Here is a 19415-nt window from a genome sequence, read left to right on the forward strand (position 1 = left end):
ATCTCCCGGTGCAGGGAGGAGGCTGGAGCCAAGAGCTGCCCAGCTGCTGTAAACAGTTTCTCCTCGGCCAGCCCTGGGGCCTGGCCAGCCACACCAGGCTGGGAATTAGCACTTGGCTGGCACGAAGGACAACCAGCACCAACCTGGAGCCGGAGCCTGCTGCTGCCTGTGGCTGGAGTCCCCCCCCGGCCCCACCCCGGCAAGGCAGAGAGAAGGGAGGCCTGCAGAAGCAGGGTTTTGTCAGTCACGAGCCCGGGCCAGGCACCCAGGCAGCACCGATCTCAGAGGGGCATTTGGGAGCAGCCCAAGGGGTGGGTATTGAACCCTTCCCCTCCCGCAGCTTCCCAAGGCAAAGCCGCTCGACTCCCACACGGCAGCGGGCTGGGGAGGGTCCTTTCCAGGCCCATGTGGGATCGTTCGTACAGGGAGAGCACTAAGTGCTCCAGTCACAGCCCAGGCTCCCGTTGGGCTAGGGGCTGTCCAGACACGCACAGGCCACCCTGGCCCCAGAGAGTTCACAAGCGAGGCGGGAGACATCCCTTGGCACAGGCAGCCAGAACTAAGGTCAGGTTTCCATAGCACTCGGCGCGGGGCACCCACACTCAGCGCAAGGGTTCCTAGAAAGCCCCCACGCTCCTCCGGACGCTTTGGAAAAAATCTGGCCCCGCACTGTGGGCGGGGGGCACTTCGGAAAGTCCATCTTAGTGCCAGCGGGGTCTGGAGCCCCCCACCCAGCCCCAGGCACTGAGGGTTACGAGGCTTATTTCTCACCACAAACAGATTTCTCCCTGTAGCCCCAGGGAGCTGATTATTCAAGAGGAAACATGTTTCAATGATCAGTTCTTCAACGGATAGGGACCATCTGCACAGTGCCTTGTAGGGAAACAGTGTCAGCACGGGGCCCATGTATACTAGCAGTTTAGCACTATGGGCTGGGACTACCTGGTCTAAAGACTAGCCAGGGTCAGGCCAGGGCCGTACTTGGATGGGAGCCCCCCACGAGGGCAATCCAGGGAGCTGCAGAAATAGCGATTCAGTAGATGCAGCATTTCCTTTCGTGTCACTACTGAACCCAACATCCTACAAAGGGGCATTGGACTCGGAGTGTCCCTGATTTTCCCCCACTGGCTTTGCATGTTGCCTAGTCCTTTACACCTGTGCAAACACTGACCTCGTTGCGCTCTGTCTCAGTGTAAGTCACTGTGCAAGGGGCACAAGACAGATTCTTTCGGGTGGGATGTAAAACCCAAAGTTACGGGGAAGAGGAAAAGTGATGCTCCCAGTGTCCTGGAGAGCTTCCAATTGGAGTCATTCTATTCCACTTCCCTAAGATTCCAATTAAATAGAGTATCCTTCATTTCCGGGCCTAAAACAGTTTTCCTCTGCTACTCAAAAGCTGCTGGGGTCCACCCCAGAGGTGGTTGCATTTCGGAAGTGGGAGTTCAGAACACTGGATAGGGCCTAGCATAATAAGAAAATAAAAAAAAACCAACCAGAGGACAGGCTCACAGACACCCAGCACTCAGCTCGGTCATGTTTCTTCCTACAACAAGGGATTTCTCTGCTTAAGAAAGAACTGACACGGCCTGGCTGCGAAGCAGCAGAAAACCCAGGTTTCCCAGTTACCGTGCAGATGTTCTGGACCAAAAACAGAACAGAGACTGAATTCATCTCCCACTCAGCAGACAACACAGCCAGGACATCTGGAGCGTATCTGCAAGCAGGACACCCCTCCTCCCCCCAAGTAAACCCTTCATCCTGATGTCAGATGAGGGATACCAGCAGATTCTTCATCCCAAGCCAGAAATGATGAACCCAAATCGTTAACAAAACAGAACAACAACAAAACCAGCCCCTCACACACACATTGAAGAGAGAGGAGTTGGTGGGGAGAAGGCAGCCAAGAAAGTGTTAGAGTGTAATTTCTGGCCCAGCTAATAACTTAAATCACTAGCACTCGATCAACGTATGAAAAGCTTCTCAGCTGGCTGAATAATGTGCACCCAGAAACATGCGGCAGGCAGATGGATTTTGCTGGTGGCAGTTTGGGGCGTGGGGAAAGAAGGAAACCCGGCACTGAAGTCTCCCAGCCTGTCTGCACAGCTGTCCCCCACCCCCTCCCATGCCCTGCCATACTCTCCAAGTCTGGAAACTGCAGAGCAAAGGCTGACGCCTTAGCGGTCAGCAAAACGTTATAGGCTTCAAGGTCGCTTCCGAGACTTCAGCAGCAGCAAACTACAGAGTTCTCCTGCCCAGCTTCCTAAGGGCCAATCCGCCTGCCTTCAGCTATTGTCTGAGCCCCAGGAAGGGTCAGATGATCCCCCTCTCCCACCCCCTTTCTTCCCCCCCAAAAAGGGGTGGTGGTGGGAACAGTTAGATTCGGAGAGCAAAACCGTTTTAAAGGGTTACAGCTGCACACACACTCGTTAACTGGAGCCACTCACAGATTTCTGATCGCTCGGATTAGCATCCCAGGATCCTTACAGAGGTAGTGGGGTTAGAGCATGGTCTTTGGAAAACACAGCTACCTCTGTGTGCTTGGCACCAGGTCAGAGCCACGGGCATTAGAACCGGTGTCAGGCAGGGGAGATGGCCCGAGGCACTGCGGGATCCTTAGCTTCCACCAGGAAAGCCCCGCTGGAAACCTCAATTTCACATCTCATGCGAACAGGTCCTCTGCAGAGCAAGTCCTGGCTGAGCCCCAACTCTTGCTCCCATCTATGGAAGCTGCAGGTGCAAAGTCCCCCTGAAAACAAGGCCCAGGGCGTGCTGGTGACATTGCCACATACTAAATAAACTAGGAATCCAATGTGTTTACAGCTGGGGTCACCAGACGGACCAAGGCCCTGGGAAATGCTTGTACGCGCACTGTATTAAGAACTCGCATACGTTCTGGCCTGGCACACCTGTGGACCTGGAATTGTTCACACCGACTCTTCGCTAATGACGCGTTAAGTCAGTTCCTGCATCCTCTGTGTTGACAGCCACTGCAACCCGCCTCTTGATTCTCCCCATCACTAACTCTCCCGATGGAGTCGGCAGGCCAGGCAAGTCTCTGAAAGACCAGACTTGGAGTGTCAGATCTCCCCCCGCCGGAAGCAGCAGCCAGGCTGGCTGGCTTGCAGGAGACCTGAAGGCTAGATAAATGACTAACGGCAGAATCGTTAAGTCAGCATGGAGCATCACAGATGATGGATGGGAACACAACCAGCTCCCAAAGAGCATCATGCAGACAAGCAGCAGGCAGGGGTACCCTGAGTGGGGCAGCCACTGGCCAGGCAGGTCAGAAGAGAGGTGACCCCCCCGTCCCCCCGCCAGAAGACGCTCAGGTTGAAAGCCAACAGCTGGCCACAAAGCCTCATCTGTCACCACACCACGCAGCCCTGCTGCGGCACATCGGCATACCGACAGGCACCTAAAACCCAATGCTGCTCGCTGCACCGCCCACCACGGCCAACTGGCAATTCAGCCACGACGAGGCTCGAACTCAGATCTTCGCGCTGCCCCAGCCCCTGGAGCTAAACCTGAACCCGTTAGCACCATCAGGGGCGACTCTCCGGCTGGGGCTGGAGGCGTGGGTAGCCGCACCCCACGCCAGCTGGGAGTAATCTCGCGAAGAACAGCAGGGTAGCCATAGCAGCGTGGGTGGGACGGGTACAATCTTGTCTGAAACCCTAGGTACATACTCGGGGCGGCGAGCCCATCCTGCCAGTGCTACGCCGCTCATTTCCACACACTGATCCAAAGCTGGGACCGGGGCATCCACCCACGCCGGCAGTGACACTTCTAGCTCCAGTGCGGACGTAACCTTAGCGAAGCGGCTCTGATGCCACAGTGCACCCACGTCCTAGCCGTGTCTCTAGGGCACCGCCAGCCCACCATTCCGCAGCTGGAGTTCCGTCCTGGTCTGCAGCACCCCACTGGCTGCCACGCATCACTCTCGGCCAGGGGGCCACGCTTCGCAGTCGCGGCTCTGCCGTCTACACCCGTTCTCCAGCGCTGGGCCTCTCCGAGCCAGGCACTGAAGCACAGGGAGGTTCGTGGAGGACGAGGGTGAGAGGGTCGTTTGTGATTGGAGTTGGGATTTGAACCCTTCCCTCTGCCCCCTGCTGAAAGGTTAGAACCTGAAAGTGGCTGCTGGGCTGCCACTTCGGTCAGCTGGGAGAAGGGGAATGAACAGTGATCGGTAAAATGGATTTAAGACTCTCTCATTCAACAATTCTTCATTCTCTGCATTACAGTCGCGCCTGGAGGGCCACATCACGCTAGGCGTGGTACACCCACAGTGAGGAACCATTCCTGCCTTGAGAAGCCTGCAATCTAAATTGAGCAGATGAAGGGAAACTGAGGCACAGGGCAGGGACAGGACATTGGGCAAGTTACACAGCAGTTTTTAAGCTGACAGCATCCCTATCCCACAGTGGTACTATCCAAGGAGTGCAAAAAATACTGCATCATCACCCAAGTGGGTAACCATAGCTGAGGCAAAACTTTGGCAAGAAGATATATTTGGGAACGGTGCAGGATCACAGAAGGGTTCTCTTTCTGCTAACGCCGAAGGAGGAAATTCAGAGCCAGCCAAACAGGTTTCGCCCTAAAACCTGTAGAGAGAGGCAGGACCAACGATACCCAGAACCTTCCCTCCACCCCTATTGCCAGGCTTCCTGCTTCTGGTTTATAGATGCAGCACATGCCTCTTCACGGCAGAACCTTTGTCTCACATTTAATCTGTTGTGTCCGGAAAGGACGCCTCCCCAAACTGGATCTCTGCTTGCCCCAGACTCACGGAAGCGATTGCTCCATGATACTGGAAACTCTGGGCAGCCCTGCTTGAGCAGGGATCAATCCCCAGTAAGTAGGGGGACTATAAAAGATGAAGATCCCTTGGTCCAGCAGCTCTGCTGCCTGCACTCACTCTATACTGTGCTATGCTCCTGCTACCCAGCTGTCCCACGCTGCAGTCAAACCCTAGGGGCCTGGTTCTGCTCTCTAGTTCCGGAGGGGCTTCACCAGAGCCCAGCTGTGTGAGCCAGAGGCAAGCCAGGCCCCACATGTCCAGGCTTCCAGCTCCTCCCTCGTCAGCCAGAGATTAGCACTGAGAGAATCTGTTCCAAACAGGCAGAAAACCCAGGTTCCAGCCTTTTCCCTTCTCTCTTACACTCAGGCTGATGGTACCTGTCCCGGCCCTGCCTGATGCTAGCATCAGATCACGCTTTGCCAGCTCTCATGTCTTGCCTGCATCAGGCACAAATAGATCCCAGACCGGAATTTAGCAGCCTTCCCTTGGGAAGAGGCAGAGTGGAAAAGGCTAAAGTGCTTTTTTGCACTTAGCTCGGAGGCTGCTCACACACAGGGCTAGGGAGTTCCCCGGCCTCTCAGTGTAAATAAGCCTGGCTGACTCCCTAGTTTCTCTTTTCTCCCTAGTTCCCACGGCAGCTTGGAGGCCTCCCTCTCTGCTACTTCGCCCGAAAGAGGCAACGCCGGGGACTGCGCCAGACAGGTTTCCTGAGTCCGTGCCCGGTGTTTGATGAACCGCACAGTCCTGCAGCATTTTATAAACCCGAGCCCACTCATGCACTGGGAAGGTGAGCTGGGTCTGCATGGAGTGGGGCAGCGCTGTCACATCTGACAGACACACAGAGACCACGCTGCTCCGCACCTGGGCTGGTCTAGAAACCCGGGCCTTCAGCGCCAAAGCCAGAGGAGAGAACGTGCAGAGAACACTCGCAGCGAGCCCCATGGCGTCTCTGGGGCCAGCCACTGCACATCCACAACGTTCCACTAGTATCCACAGCACCTTCCATTGGAGGAGCTCAGAGCACGTCACAGCTTCATTTATTAGTGTCTGGCGGGGGGGGGGGGGGGATGATGATCATCATGCCCATTTTACAGCTTAGGAAATGGGGGTACAGAGAGGTCAAGGGATTTGCCCTAGTTCACCAAGCAAGCCAGCAGCACCGTAGAGATCCCAGCTGCCCGGCCAATGCTTTGACAGCCATCAGACCAGGCTGCCTCTCAGGTTGGCGGCACTGAGGGATGCAAGCGACTGCAGACCATGCACAGAAGAGCTCCCCAAAGGCAGCGGTCCAGGACGGCTTGGGAGGCAACGCACTCTGCTGCTGCATTCAATTCTCGTCAGTGCCGCTTGCATGGGCTGGAAGCCATCATTCCTGGTGCTTGCCTGTTGTCAGCGGAAGGTTACAGCCCCAGGCTGGAGATGTGCGACCGCTGCTTTCCTTCACGGTAGAGACGCGCCATGCTGCAGCGCTCCATTTCCCCCCAGCACTACGAAGCAAGCACCTGCCCTGGGTAACTAACGCTTTATGGAGTTACAAAGCGAACCTGGAGCAATGCAGCTGACTGCAAATGCAGGGAGAGCCGGAAAGCAAGCCCTGCGCACAGCACTGGCAGAGCGCGGTGCCAGCGCTTGCGTTTCCAGCCACGGGCTGCAAACTGGGAGAACGAGTGTCCGCTCAGGTGGGTTTTCCCCTCAGGTGGGGTCAATTCCTCAGGCTGACCAGATGCAGGATCTCCTAAACCCTGCCTGGAGCATTTTGGGAGGAAGGATGGTTTTGCACAGGTCTGAGTCAGCTGAGCTGCGTTCCAGTCCCACTCTGCCACAGACACTGTAGCTCCCGGTCTATGGGAGGATTTTCCAGGCCCATAATTTCTGTGGGCTCAGCTCCAAGGGGGGTAGCTGCACTGTACAAAAAGCTCAGCAGTGGGTTGATGACTTTGCCGAACCTATTCCAAAACCACATTTACCATGTTGTTCTAGTCGCCCACAAATCTATTCTGGACACTCAGACAAGACCGGACCTGCAGCTTCTGACCCCTACACGTCACAGACTTGGCTCAGTGAATTCCCTTTGTCTCACTGCAAGCCTGTGCCCTCGAACACAACAAGTGCGTGGAAACAGTGCTTCCTCGATCAGGGATTGAATAGCTGAGACCCTCAGCACCTCACCTATCTTCTGGGAGGGGAGAGATGTTGAAGAGCCCCTAAATACCTTTTAGCTCATGAAAGTCAATCAATCAATCAATCAATCACACACACACACACACACACACACACACACACACACACACACACACACACCTCCCAGAGTGTTAATATAAATGACACATTCTAGATGTGACCAGAATACAGCAGCAGCAGCTGAACCTTCCTGCATTCTTCTCCAGCTGGAGAAGTTCTCAGCCCCGTCTAACCCCAGGGGGCTTGCGGGATGCAATACTGTGGATTTCCAAAGAAGCCCTGATACAAAGTGCAGGGTGACAGCTGGGCAGACTCACAGCCCAATAACTTTGTAAATAAAAGCTCAGTACAGGGCTTGGTGGCAGAGGTAATTAGGACAGAGGCTGCGAACCAGATGCGCTCAGTAGCGGCAGACGTACGATGGCCACGCTGGGGGCTGTGTGAAATGAGGAGCAATTCTCAATACCGTCCTGGCAGAGTCACCAAGCCACCTGTAATATCAGCACCGGGAGCTGGGCGACAAGGCTTGGGGAGGAAGCTTTTCTCCTGCTGCTCCAGCCCCAGCCACACCCCCTCCATGAACACACCGAGGACTTTGCGCTCCAGAGGGCTGTTAAACCAACCAACACCAACATGAACAAGAAAAATCAGACCAAGGACTCATTCACGCCAAGTTGCAAAAGCAGCACAGTTTGAACTGTCCGCAGAGCGTGTTTCAGCCCCAGGCATGTTAGCTGTGTCCCCCCATATCCCCCTCGCCGGGTACAGTGCAGCCTGGTTTATCCCAATGAGAGGGGAAGAGAATTTTCATTTCCTCCCGCTTCTGCCACAGAAGGTTTAGCAAAACCATGCTGAGGCCACACCAGCTGCACCGAGTTGTTTATCTAGCGACTCCACTCAGCACACAGGGTATTTCTGAGGTCCAGGGGAGCTCACGAGCCCTGCACGTGACACAGCTGTTCGGCAGGCGGCAGGCAGGAGGGAGGGAAAGCAGGAGCAGAAGGCCTGGAAACCCCGGCTGTGTCACGGGAGGCTCAGGAATCACAAGAGGCAGGGGCACGCCCTGCAGCCGGGTCTGGAAGCGCTAAATCCATGGGAATTCTCAAAGCCACATCTTCTCTGGAACAATAATTGCCGAGGGTGCCCCAGTCCTTCCCGACCAAAGGCCTCACCGACAGCGTGTGTTTACACACAAACGTGTACTTTGTGCTGGTGCAGCACGCCAGAGCAACAGCCGTGCCGCCAGCCTTCTGTTACAGCCACAGGAGAGGGACCAGCAATAGCATGAGCGTCCCACTGTGCTCTCTCAACCCGCGGCCCGAGCAGCACACAGCTGCGGCCCATGTGACATCCTCAGGGCCGCGCGGGTGGTATACACACTGTGAGGATGAGGCCCACGAAACGGAGAGCTGCATACGCAGCCCACAGTGGAAAGTAGGTTGAGAACCCCTGAGCTAGAGACTCCTGGCTGAAAGCGACAACGTGGGGGACAACCAGCACCAGTCCCAGTGCGTTTTAGTGATGGCCACCTGCCCCCCAGGAAGTGAACAGAGCCCCCCCAAAGCACATTGCACACCAGGCAGTGTCCAAGGCAGCATTACACACCTGATGAGACAGGATCAACTTAGGGGGCAAATTGAGAACAAGAAATAGACAAGAGGTGCAGACAGTAAGTGGAGAGCAGAGAACGAAGCGGGATGAGCCAAACCCAGGGGTCCGGATTGCCTTCGCCAACAGGGCCCCGTGGCTGCGTTTTTACACTCGGATCAGAAGAGCATTTTGCGCAGAGGCGACTGACTGCACAAGAAGGCGGGCCACGAGGCGCTGGGCCCCACGAATTACAAGGAGACTCCGGCCCTGCACCCTTGTTTTCTCTTGCTGGGTAAGAAACATAAAAAGCCCCTCTGCCACCAACATTTGTGACCAGCTCCTGACTCAGTCTCTGCCTGTCGCCAGCGGGGTGGCATTCAGCATCCCAGGGGACCTGGTGCATCCCACCCCCCATGGGAGACGGGGTGAGATTACGGAGCTCTCAGGGCTTTTTCAGCCTGGGAGGATTCAGCGTTTGGAACCTCTCCCGGCTCCAGCTGTTCACAGAAAAGGAAAACCCGGCCCACCGCTGGGAGCCAGCCACCAAATATATAATGTCGCTTTTGTGGGGCTGCTGCTCAGCTCAGAAAAGAGACCCTGTCCCCAGGCAGGAGCCTGGTGTGTGCATGCTGCCCGGCTCGACAATGACATCACTGGGGAAGGCAATATGAATGAGGGATCTGTCTTCTCCCCACCCCAACGGTTAGTCACATAGGACCCATCTGATGGTCAGGCAGCTGGCTAACAGGGGGCTGCTGAGTCCCTGCTCTCTGACCCAGGAGTTTCATTTGTTTCCTTCTCCACACACGTCCCTCCTGCCCCACCACCAGAGAGGGGATGCTGCACCCACATAACAAGCTGCCTTTTCCCCTGGCAGATGAGATGGTTTCTTTCTCCCTTGTGGATCCTTAATCAGACTCCGCACCGAATGGTCATCCACTGGGCTGGGGCGGTTGCGGTCTCTCACAGTCCTCCATCTGTACTCCCTAGGCCTTATTCTTAGCAAGAAGGCGTTACATTTCCGTACAGCCCTTTCCTCCAACGGATCCCAGGTTGCCCCACAAGCCACACACATAGCCCTGCTGAAATGCAGCCACCTCTGGGATGGAAGAGCCAAACAGCACACTGCACAGGGCAACCACCAGGGCAACCACTCTCTGCTCTTGTGAGAAGCGCCAGGGGACCTTACACGTGACTACAGTTTAAGGCCCGGGAATAGACCATAAGACTGAGTTTATCTACTGCAGGAGAAGGGAGGGCTGACTCAGCCCTCCTGGGATACAGTGGGGGCCATTCATTAGCTCTTCAGACACACTGCAGTAACCCTCACAATCACACACTAGCATGTGCTCTGCACATGGGAGAGAGCAGGCCCCAGGCCCGGGAAGGATCCCGCTTTCCATCCCCTAACAAACCCCGGCTCGAGTCCCCGAGACTACGATGGCACAAGCGGCTGGCTCCCTTTTGCTTTCCTTTGGCATTAGGAAGGGCCATCGCTGCCCGAGTGGGAACCTGAGCCAGATGAAGGGACACGAATCACCTCGACAAGCCAGGCTTTCGAGTCCCCACCATGGTCCAACAGCGAGGAGACAAGCTGCCAAGAACATCGGAGGGCAGCAGGGCAGCTCTGCAGATGTTCAGGGCTGGAGAAAGCGAGAGCCGAGAACTCCCACACTCGTCCCTGCGTTCTGGGCAAGGGCACCAGAAAGCTGGAAAAAAGCTGTGCCGAAGGCAGGTGCAGGGGGTGACTGGCATATCCAGCACTGCATGGCTCCATGGCTTTCACACATGCTAGCCAGATCTTTGAGAGCAAGCCACTTTGCCTGACTGTCTCTGTGTCCTGGCACAGCTAGCAGGCACCAAACCCAAGGGGTAGGGGGAGAGGCAGCTACCTCCTTCTAGTACCCCGATGTGGGCACACAGTGGCTGCTTGCTGCCTTGGCTTTAAGCGGGTTTCTCCTCTCTGGGAAGCAAAGGAAAACCCACAACAGCACTTTATAATGCAGTGGCTCCAAGAGGTGATGCTGTTGGGGCCTTCCCTGGGCTCTGAAGGGAACACACAAACCACTACAAAAGTTTCTGCACTTTTCCAAAAGTTGGGATTCCTCCAGACTCAGACCCAAAGCTGTTGCCCAGCAATTTACATGGGGGGGGAAGATGCTACCTCTCCAATCTGGTAGTGTTTTGCACTGATGTGACCACAGGGCAATAGAAACTGAGCCTTGCACTCTACTCTCAAAAAGGGACAGAAAAAGAGGAACTGAACCCTGCCTTCAGACCAGGAGCTAGGCAGATGATAAATTGCTGCACGTACAAGTGGGATGCTGGGACCTTCCCACTGAAGGAGAAGGTGTGCGCTGAGGTTCTTTGCACCCTGCATAGCTAAACGCCACCCACGGAAGTGCGACGGAGACGAGGTACCCCATTTCTATACTGGCACAACCCATCCACACCAAGAGTTTGCATTGGTGCAGATAGATGTGTGCAAAAAAAAAAAAGTAAGAGATGAGCTCAAGAAGTTTGAGCTTAGAGACAGGAGAAGCTGGTGGAAGACAGGCTGTCACTGTGAAGACGCAGTGCTCTCTGCAAGAGCTGATTCACACAGTTTTGTTGTTTTCAAACTAAGCAGAGATAAATACAGATTCTCCTAGGTCAGCACAGTTAGAGCCAGCCTCATTTTTGGCAGGAGCCCCAAGGTGCCAGACAAGAACGGGGGATTGCAAGTTGTGGGTGTCCTCGCTCTGCCATGGCTGGAGGGTGAGATCAAGGCAGCTGGCAAATCACGGAGTCAGCACCTGGTCTGGAGGGCAGTGGGACTGCAAAAGTATGGGGAGCCCTGACAATTTAACAGCTGTTAAAGCAACAAGCCTGGGCAGCAAGACAGAGCCAGGGAGAAAAAAGAAGTGCAAGGGCTTAGAGTTTTTTGGGGGGCGGGGGGCTGGGGAGGGTGAGGAGAAGGGTGCAGGGGCAAGGTTGGCTAAAAGAAACTAAGGGCAAACATCTCAGCCTGTGCCCTGTCTGAGGTCAGGAGACTTAGCCCTGACTTCTCCCTGGCCCCCTGTTTACGCTGCACAACTCCAAACACCAGCTGGCTCGTCAGCAGGTGACGCTGAAACAACTGATCCGAAAGAGCAGTAAGCTCAGCGCTGGCGGGATGGGATAGCCCAGAAGGGTGTAAGTTTACAGCCCAGATATGTACATACCAAACTCTGGATGCCCACGGACAAACACACCGTGACCTCATCAGCAGGAAAAAGCAAGAGGCACATTTTCCTAGTGTTGTTTCTTTGTTGCCATCTGGGAACATGATCCAACTGTGCCCCTAGACGTGAAGTCATAATATGATTATATTGCCACCTCCGTCTGACTCGAGATCGCAGCTAAATGCCAGACAAGTTCATTTTTAGTCACTGCAGGGTTTCTGTCTCCCAGAACGGCTGAATATCTGATCTTGAATGGGAAGCTCTATCAAAGAAAGCCAGGAGAAGCTCTGCCAGTAACTTCTTATACTAGGAAATGTTGCAAAGTCAAAATAATAAACCTGATTCTGATCTCACTCGCACTCTGTTACCCCACTGATTTCACCTCCATTTACACGGCTGCAGACAACAGAATCAAGCCATTCAAAATAAATAAATCCCCTTCCTTACTTGTACTAGTAGCATCACCGGATATTAAAAGTGGAAATTTAAAAAAAACAAACACCAACCTTACTTTTCACCATGCCTCTGGTTTCATTTTCTCATTTCTGCCAACTCCAACAATGAACATGGGCTAGTCCGTTTATTGTTTACAATCCATTTCTCATAGAGGCTGCACTGTTTGGGTTGCACATAGTTCAAAGGAATATTTCGCCGAGAAAAAAGCTGCAGTCACTAATGTTTAAGTGACTGAAGACATTTCCATTAATTAGCAGGGCTGGGTTGTTTTGTTTTTTTTTAATCTAAGTTTAGCAGCCTAACCTCCAGTACCTGACAGGACAATGTCCCATTAAATGGAACCAGTCACGCACAGTTCAGTTTTCCTATTCCTTATTATAGGAGACACTTCAAAACTCACACACTGAGCAAGAGTTTCCCATAGTGCATTGCCTACAGATTCAATTTTAGCCCGGGGGTTCAGCTAGTTAGCACACTGGACTGGTTTCAGAAAAGCCACTGTTATTTTCGGTTGTTTGAAGGAGATCAGCTACACTGTAGTCAGAAGTGTCAGATTCTTGGCACGGGTTTTTTTAAAAAGGGAAAGGCTGCAGACTCCACTATGACCAGAAATGTTAAGAAAACAGTTTTGACAGCGTCAGTGAAAAAGGGTTGTTTGGAAGACTGTAGGGGAAAGAACTGACACTTCCTAGCAGTGTTGTGACCCCAAACGCATCCCCATTCTGCTAGCAGGAAAGAACCACTATGGGTCCAAAGCACAGTGAATGCGCAAACAAGTCCACTGGTGTTTAACACTCTGGGGCATAGTCATTAACACAAGTAGGGACTTCGTCTGTTTATAAATACACTGCTTTGAAAGGGGAGCTTGTAAAAAATTGTGTAAGTCCCCAGTTCTCTAGAGATTTTTTTTCTATTTTTTTTTATTCTAACCTTAACAGTCCAGCACAAAGAGGACCCGATTAGGATCTCATTAGGATCTCAGCACCTTCGGACTCCAATACACGGGCTCCTAATTTACACAGCTACAAATTCAGAAGTATAACCCCTGCTCAGCCAGAACTCTGTTTTCTTTGCTAAATGCTATGGGGACACAGGAATCAGCTTTGTTTCAGACTAAGGTCAAGAACCAGATTCAAAATACACAGATTTACTGGACCAACAGGTTCAAATTCTAACCGAGATCTCTCAGCCTTCCATCCTCCTTGGGTAACGGACTTCCTTGCAGTTTAGTACATGGATGTCTTCTGTGTGGAGACTCAGGAAACGATTCTGAGAGCACAGGTCCAGGGGCAAGAAACCCTGGAACAGGCACAGCAGAGGAGGGCTTTCCAAAGGAAGGTGAGGCCACCAGGACACAGATTTGGCAAACCACTGGTAAATGTCTAAACATTATGAAAGACAGAAAGACATCTTTGCTTGACATGCAACAGGATTTTATATGCAAGTTGCTGGCAGACTGCCAGAAAGTGTGATTTCTTTTTTTAAACATTTGCAGACCATCTCAATCTGTCTATATTGCATGTGGGGTTTTTGGGTTTTTTTTTGTATTACAATAGCACTTGAAGGTCACAACTGAGATCAAGGCCCTATCATGCTAGATGCTATGTATTCACATGGCAAGAGAGCCCCTGTTCTGAAGACCTTACACTCTAAGAGAAGAAAGACAAAGGAAATATTGTCCATCTCATTTTACAGATGGTAAACCGAGGCACGGAGCTTAAGTTCCTTGTCCAACGTCACACAGCAGGTCGGTTGTACAGACGGCAGTAGAACCCATGTTTCTCAGGCCCAGTCCATTGTCTTGACCACAAGACTATCTTTGACTACCTGGGAGTGGCTCAGAAAGTCAATCCATGCTGTATTCACACCATATCTCAGCCCAGAAAAATTGTATTGCCCCACTCATCCTGGGCAAGTAAGATATTCATTTTGTCATTAGGATCAAGTATGACAGGGGGAAGGCAAGAAGACAGTGCTTAGGCTGTTACGTTTTCGTGACAGTTTTACAAGACTGCAGTATAGATTGTGTATGATGGGTGCATGTCCATGCCGGTAACGAGATGGACTAGGAGATGGAGGGTAATTGACTCCACTGTCAAATGATCAAGACTGGAACTCACTAAGTCATTATTTTCCTTTCCCATCACTGATCAAGCAGCTTCCCCAGCCAAATGCCAGAGTCAGGTAACAGGAATAGCTATCCAGATTGAAAACAGACATCCAGTCCCAAACCCAGGCGGTTTCTCTTTCGTGAGACGCACCTTGCTATATGTGGCTGCAGCGCAGCATAACAAATCAGCATGTCATTCCCAGAGTCGTGGAACGCTGCACAGCGCGTATAGCCAGCTGCAAACCAAGTGCTAGACGCCTGCCTCCACAAGCTATGAAGAGCTGCTTTCTGTAGATCCTTGAAAGCAGGTCGCCCAGTGTGCCCACACAGACAAGGCATCTGAGCTGATCATCAGCATAGAGAGCGAAGATCGTTGGGTTTGGAGAGCACTCCTGAGGATCAGAGCGTGTGCAACACAAGATGTATGCTCCTTCTAGTAAAGAAGAAAAAAAGGGCTCCGTCTGAACCTTTAAGTGTTTGCTTTTGATGCATGCAGTATGTATAAATACTCAGAACTCTACGTACCGTCAGTTTTTAAATGGCATCCAGAAAAAATTCCAAGTCACGTGTACACATGCACGATTGTCTCAGATGGTGTGTGAGGAACAAGACGTTCACAACCTTGTAGCACAAAGGAACAGACTTACCTGTTTCCCTTCTTTGATCTTGTTCATAACCTCAACATGCTGCTCAGTATCTACCTTCCTCCAAGCACAGCCTCTGAGAGCAGAGATAGTCTCCTGTGAGGAATTACTAGGTAATGAGCGTAAGCGTGGAGAGTCCAAGGGAAGTAAAAGAATCCCCTAAGATGCTAGGTTTGAATGCTTTTCACTCTAGCACCTAGATTCCATGGGGATTAGGAACTTAGTTTAGATTCTAGAACAGGATGCAATTCAGAGAGACCACATGGGGTTTGGGCTCAAATTATCCCACTCACTCCCTGTCCTGTCTCTACAGTCCTCAGGGTAGTTGGGCCCCATTTTCCAAGCAGCATGCCTGAAAGTCATTTCTGCCCACACACGAGGTAACTGCATGCACAGGCCTGAATCTCACACGCCACTCATCAGACAGTCCCAGTAAGTGTGCATGCAAGTTAGGTGCACAATGGCACCTACCAGACCATCAGGCCCTCTGTGCCCTTATAATACAGTACTATTAAGTGTCTGCTACATTTGTTTCTGTTGCATGCAGAGATCGTATGCCCAGATCCAAGTCTGCCATTAACGAAACAGCTGCACTACATCTGACATTACTGCCTAAACCAGCATTCCTCCAGGCGGCAGCTAGACAATGGCAAAACCCGTTGCTGCTCTGGAGCACTTGGAAGCACTTCCTGCTGAAGTGATCACCACCCGTCTCTCCAGATGCTCTTTTTCAGCGGCCTGTTACCCGCCCTGACCTCCAGACCTCTCATCTGTACTGTACCGTGATGCTTCTTCCTGCAGACTCTTAAGCCTGTGAGCTGCCATATATCACACCAGACAGATGCAGAGCCTTTACACCAATACCAGACGCGGTCCATGCAAAGGATGTTTGCACAGATTGCCACGTCTCTCCTTTTCTAGTTGCCTGGACTGGAAAGCAACAGACACGCACACTTTCCACGTAGTTCATCAGGTAGATATTACTTTTAAAAGAAACCCAGGTTACAAAGAGCTACTTGGAATCTGGGTCACCGTCCCCAGTCAAAGTCATAACATTACTGTCATGTGACGTTGTCTTTACCCCAGTTCTGTCCTAACGGCGCAGAGATTTTTCCACCTTCCAGAGGACAGATCTAAGCAGCTGCCACTCGAGGTGCCAGGTTGCATCATGCACCGTCCAGAAGTTCAAAGCAGTAGGAGAACATCACAGTGCAATTCTGCAAACAGCCCAGCAGCATCAGCAAAGGAATGAAAGGATGCTTGAGGAGTGCCCTTGATTAACAAGGTCGCAGGCAGCTAAGGAGTGTTACAACATCCCAGCTGAAACGTTGGCCCACAGCCCTTCCCGCCCCAGAATGAAAGGGACAGAGCTAAGTGGCTTTGATCCCAAATTGGGCCTAACTAGCACACAAATCTCCCCACCAGCAGTCATTTCTTTGTGAAGCTTTCAGCGGAGGGGAGATGAGCCGCACCGTCTGGGTGCGGAGGACCAAGGCAAATAGCACAGCACAGTAGTCAGCAAATTGCAATGCAAGCCACAGATAAGTAGTGGGGAGACAGAGGGTTGGGAAATGATCAAGAGACCAGACTCAGGTTACTGAGGGGGGGCCTCTTTGTGGTGGTGTAAGCCTGCCCAAACTCTGACTGCAGGGTCTAAATACCCCAGGGTTTGGAGAGGGTTGTTTTCAATTCACCGTTCTTAGCAATAAATCAGAAAAGAAAAAAACCCCAGCAGTTGCCATCAGCTGTGAGGCCCACGGAAATAATGCAGCTTTCTCCACCCCTGCAGAAGCAGGGACACAACCCCCTAGACCCACAACCTTACACAGTCAGTGCTGCTGCCGTACAAAGGAAGACAAGGGAGTACGTGGCTCAAGGGTGATGACAGACGAGGGGCTATCCAACAGCTCCTTTCCCAGACAGCCACCGCCAGTCAAGGACAAGCCAGTCATTTAGGTACTTACGGCTCTCTAAGAGGGTACCACAAGCATGACAATCTGTCGGAGAAATATCTGGCAGGGTCTTTTTAAACGGCAATTTTTGTATCACGACTCACGGCGGTTACAAGGAGTTTCTGAGTGGCAAGATTAGCCCCTTCTCCCGTCACCCTTTTCATTATCCGCACACAACTTTTGAGGCGAGATGAGATTCTTGTCCTACATTGCCGGCCTGTCCCCGTTCGTTATGAGCGGGTTCACCACCGCTCTTCACAGAAGCGCAGCACAGAGGTTTCTTCCGCAGGCAGCATCTCCACTTCAGGAGCCATTCCCAACGGCAGCCCATGCACCCCTGCCACAGACCCAGTGGGCAACAACCCCCCCAGGAAGGGCAGGAGACAGACAGCTTAGCACAACAGCCAGCTACAGTAACCGTTTGCTCTCTGTCCACCCCAGCAGCGTACACAGAGGCGCGATTCAGCCACAGAGGAACAAACAAAGGCCCCCCTTGCTCACCTCAGACAAAGGGAAGGTCCCATTACTCCAGCAAAGCCTACAGGAGCCAGCACGCGCACACAGACCTCTCCAGGAGACACCACACCCAGGAACTCTGAAGAGAATCCGCGGCCTTGCCCTCTCTTTTCTATATAGGGCAGGGCTGGAGGCGGAGCTAAAGGCATTGTCCCGCCCAGAACACACCTGAGCCCACCTGTGTCTGGTGAGAAGGTTTAAAAGGTCAGTTTCTGAACAAGGCTTGCTTTCCTCCTTCTGTCACCTAGATAATGCTGCAGGGTGGACCTGAGGCATGACTCCTTCCTTCCCAGTCTCCTACAGGAGAAGGAGCGGATGCTATCGATATCTTGCTGGAGTTTGTTCAGCAAACCAGTGGGTGGATTCGTTCAGAAAACTGACTTTGTGGATAACCCCTCACTCTGAAGCTGGAGCAGTTTTGGATCCAACAACTCCCTCCCACAAAGTTGTGTGCTGCTTCCTCACCTCTCTTCCCCTCCCGCCCCAACCTATGCACACCAACGGGTTTGATTGCTGGGTGTGAGGAAAATAAACAAACAGAGCAAAAAAGGCAGAGCTGCAGGGAATTGTGGGAAATACCTTGTGGACCATATTGTCCAACCCCTTTGGGGGGGGAAAAAGGCTATTCCCCCACTGCATGTTCCAGTGCTTTGGTCTGTTTGGTTTCAAAGAAGGCACAAACAGCAAAAACAAAGACACAAATGGCTTTGTGGTGAAAGGCTCTTACAGGACTCCTAGCCACAAGACCCATTGAATTGTGAGTGGCGGATAAGAGGGGGAATACATTTCTCCCATTAGTTAAATGAGCCAGCTACCCTCCAAATTTATCACGCCACGTTTTAAATAAACCTGACATCCTCCGAATCCCAGCCTTACTGAAAGCTCATAAAAACATGGGGGGAGTTAAAGGGCCATAGGAACTGGTAGTGAGCTGCCATACCAAACCACGATGAAGGAGAAGCAAGAGTATGAACAATAAAAGGGGGCTGAAATTGCAAGGCCCTGCAAAAACAAATCTCCTATTCAAAGCATCTGTGTGAGGGGCTGCCCCATGGTGCCCATCCTAACAGCTCGTTACATTGCTCATTAGAGAACCATGTAACGAGAGAGGAATTCAATAGCATCCACTCTAAGCCTACCAGAACACCCTCCTAGCACAGTCCTTCTAGGAGAATTCCATCTCCCCAACACACACATCTTTCTTTCACGACCTCACACAAAAGATTCTCAGCGCCATTCAGATTTGGGACAGTGCTTCAGACAAGAGCCAAAGTGGAAGTTTTTTCAGTGCCGTTCTCTGAGCAGATGCTTTCCCCTTTGCCAAAACAAGCCTGCAGCGCTGTTCAGTTGAAATGGTGGAATTCCAGGAGGGGGAGGGAGGCAAAAAAAATCACAGTGGCTCAATGTTTTGTCCTGCGGCCCTCTTGCTGACTTTCACACGGGGCCGAGAGCTTTCCTTGATTAATAAACCGGACCGATGAGCACAGCACATCACCTGAGCGCCGGGCAAGTGCTCTGGTGGCAGGGAGCCATTAAAAGGCTTAAGAAATATATAGCTTTGGAGATGCAGATAACAAATGCTGCAGGAAACTCAGGAAACAGATGTGAGTGTCTAATGCTGACATTCGAGTGATGACAGAAGCACTCTGGAATAGTTCATATGTCAGTAAAACACCCCAGCAGCACCTGTTCCCTGTCCCAGTGGCATTACTATGAAGTACCCTTGGACTAGTGACATTACCCAGGGCAAGAAAAAGCTCAGTGTAGGGAAATATCTGCAGGCACAATTTAAAGGGGAAAAGCACCCAGCTGCCTCAGTGTCAGTGGAAGAAACATCTCCTTCAAAGGGAAGGATGAAGAGGAGTTCAGGTTGCTTTGCTTCATGCTAGACAGCCCACCAAAGCCTACCACCTATGCTCACACAAGTAATTCTGTTCAAGTCAATGGGATAACTCACATGCCTAA

General features: G+C 52.2%; 1 protein-coding gene and 1 long non-coding RNA gene across 2 annotated transcripts in view; both read right to left on the bottom strand.

Moving 5' to 3' along the window:
* Positions 1-17511, bottom strand: part of LOC137147817 (uncharacterized) — a 30815-nt gene extending 13304 nt beyond the window's left edge. Inside the window, exon 1 of the long non-coding RNA XR_010918359.1 lies at positions 17436-17511. This is a non-coding gene — a long non-coding RNA (uncharacterized lncRNA). The remainder of the gene's footprint in view (positions 1-17435) is intronic.
* Positions 1-19415, bottom strand: part of LOC137147685 (uncharacterized) — a 50041-nt gene that overhangs the window by 24276 nt on the left and 6350 nt on the right. The window lies entirely within an intron of this gene.

The sequence above is a fragment of the Emydura macquarii genome, unplaced genomic scaffold (assembly GCF_026122565.2).
Source record: "Emydura macquarii macquarii isolate MOO-44397 ecotype Brisbane River unplaced genomic scaffold, CSIRO-AGI_Emac_v2 contig_561, whole genome shotgun sequence".
NCBI lineage: Eukaryota > Metazoa > Chordata > Testudines > Chelidae > Emydura > Emydura macquarii.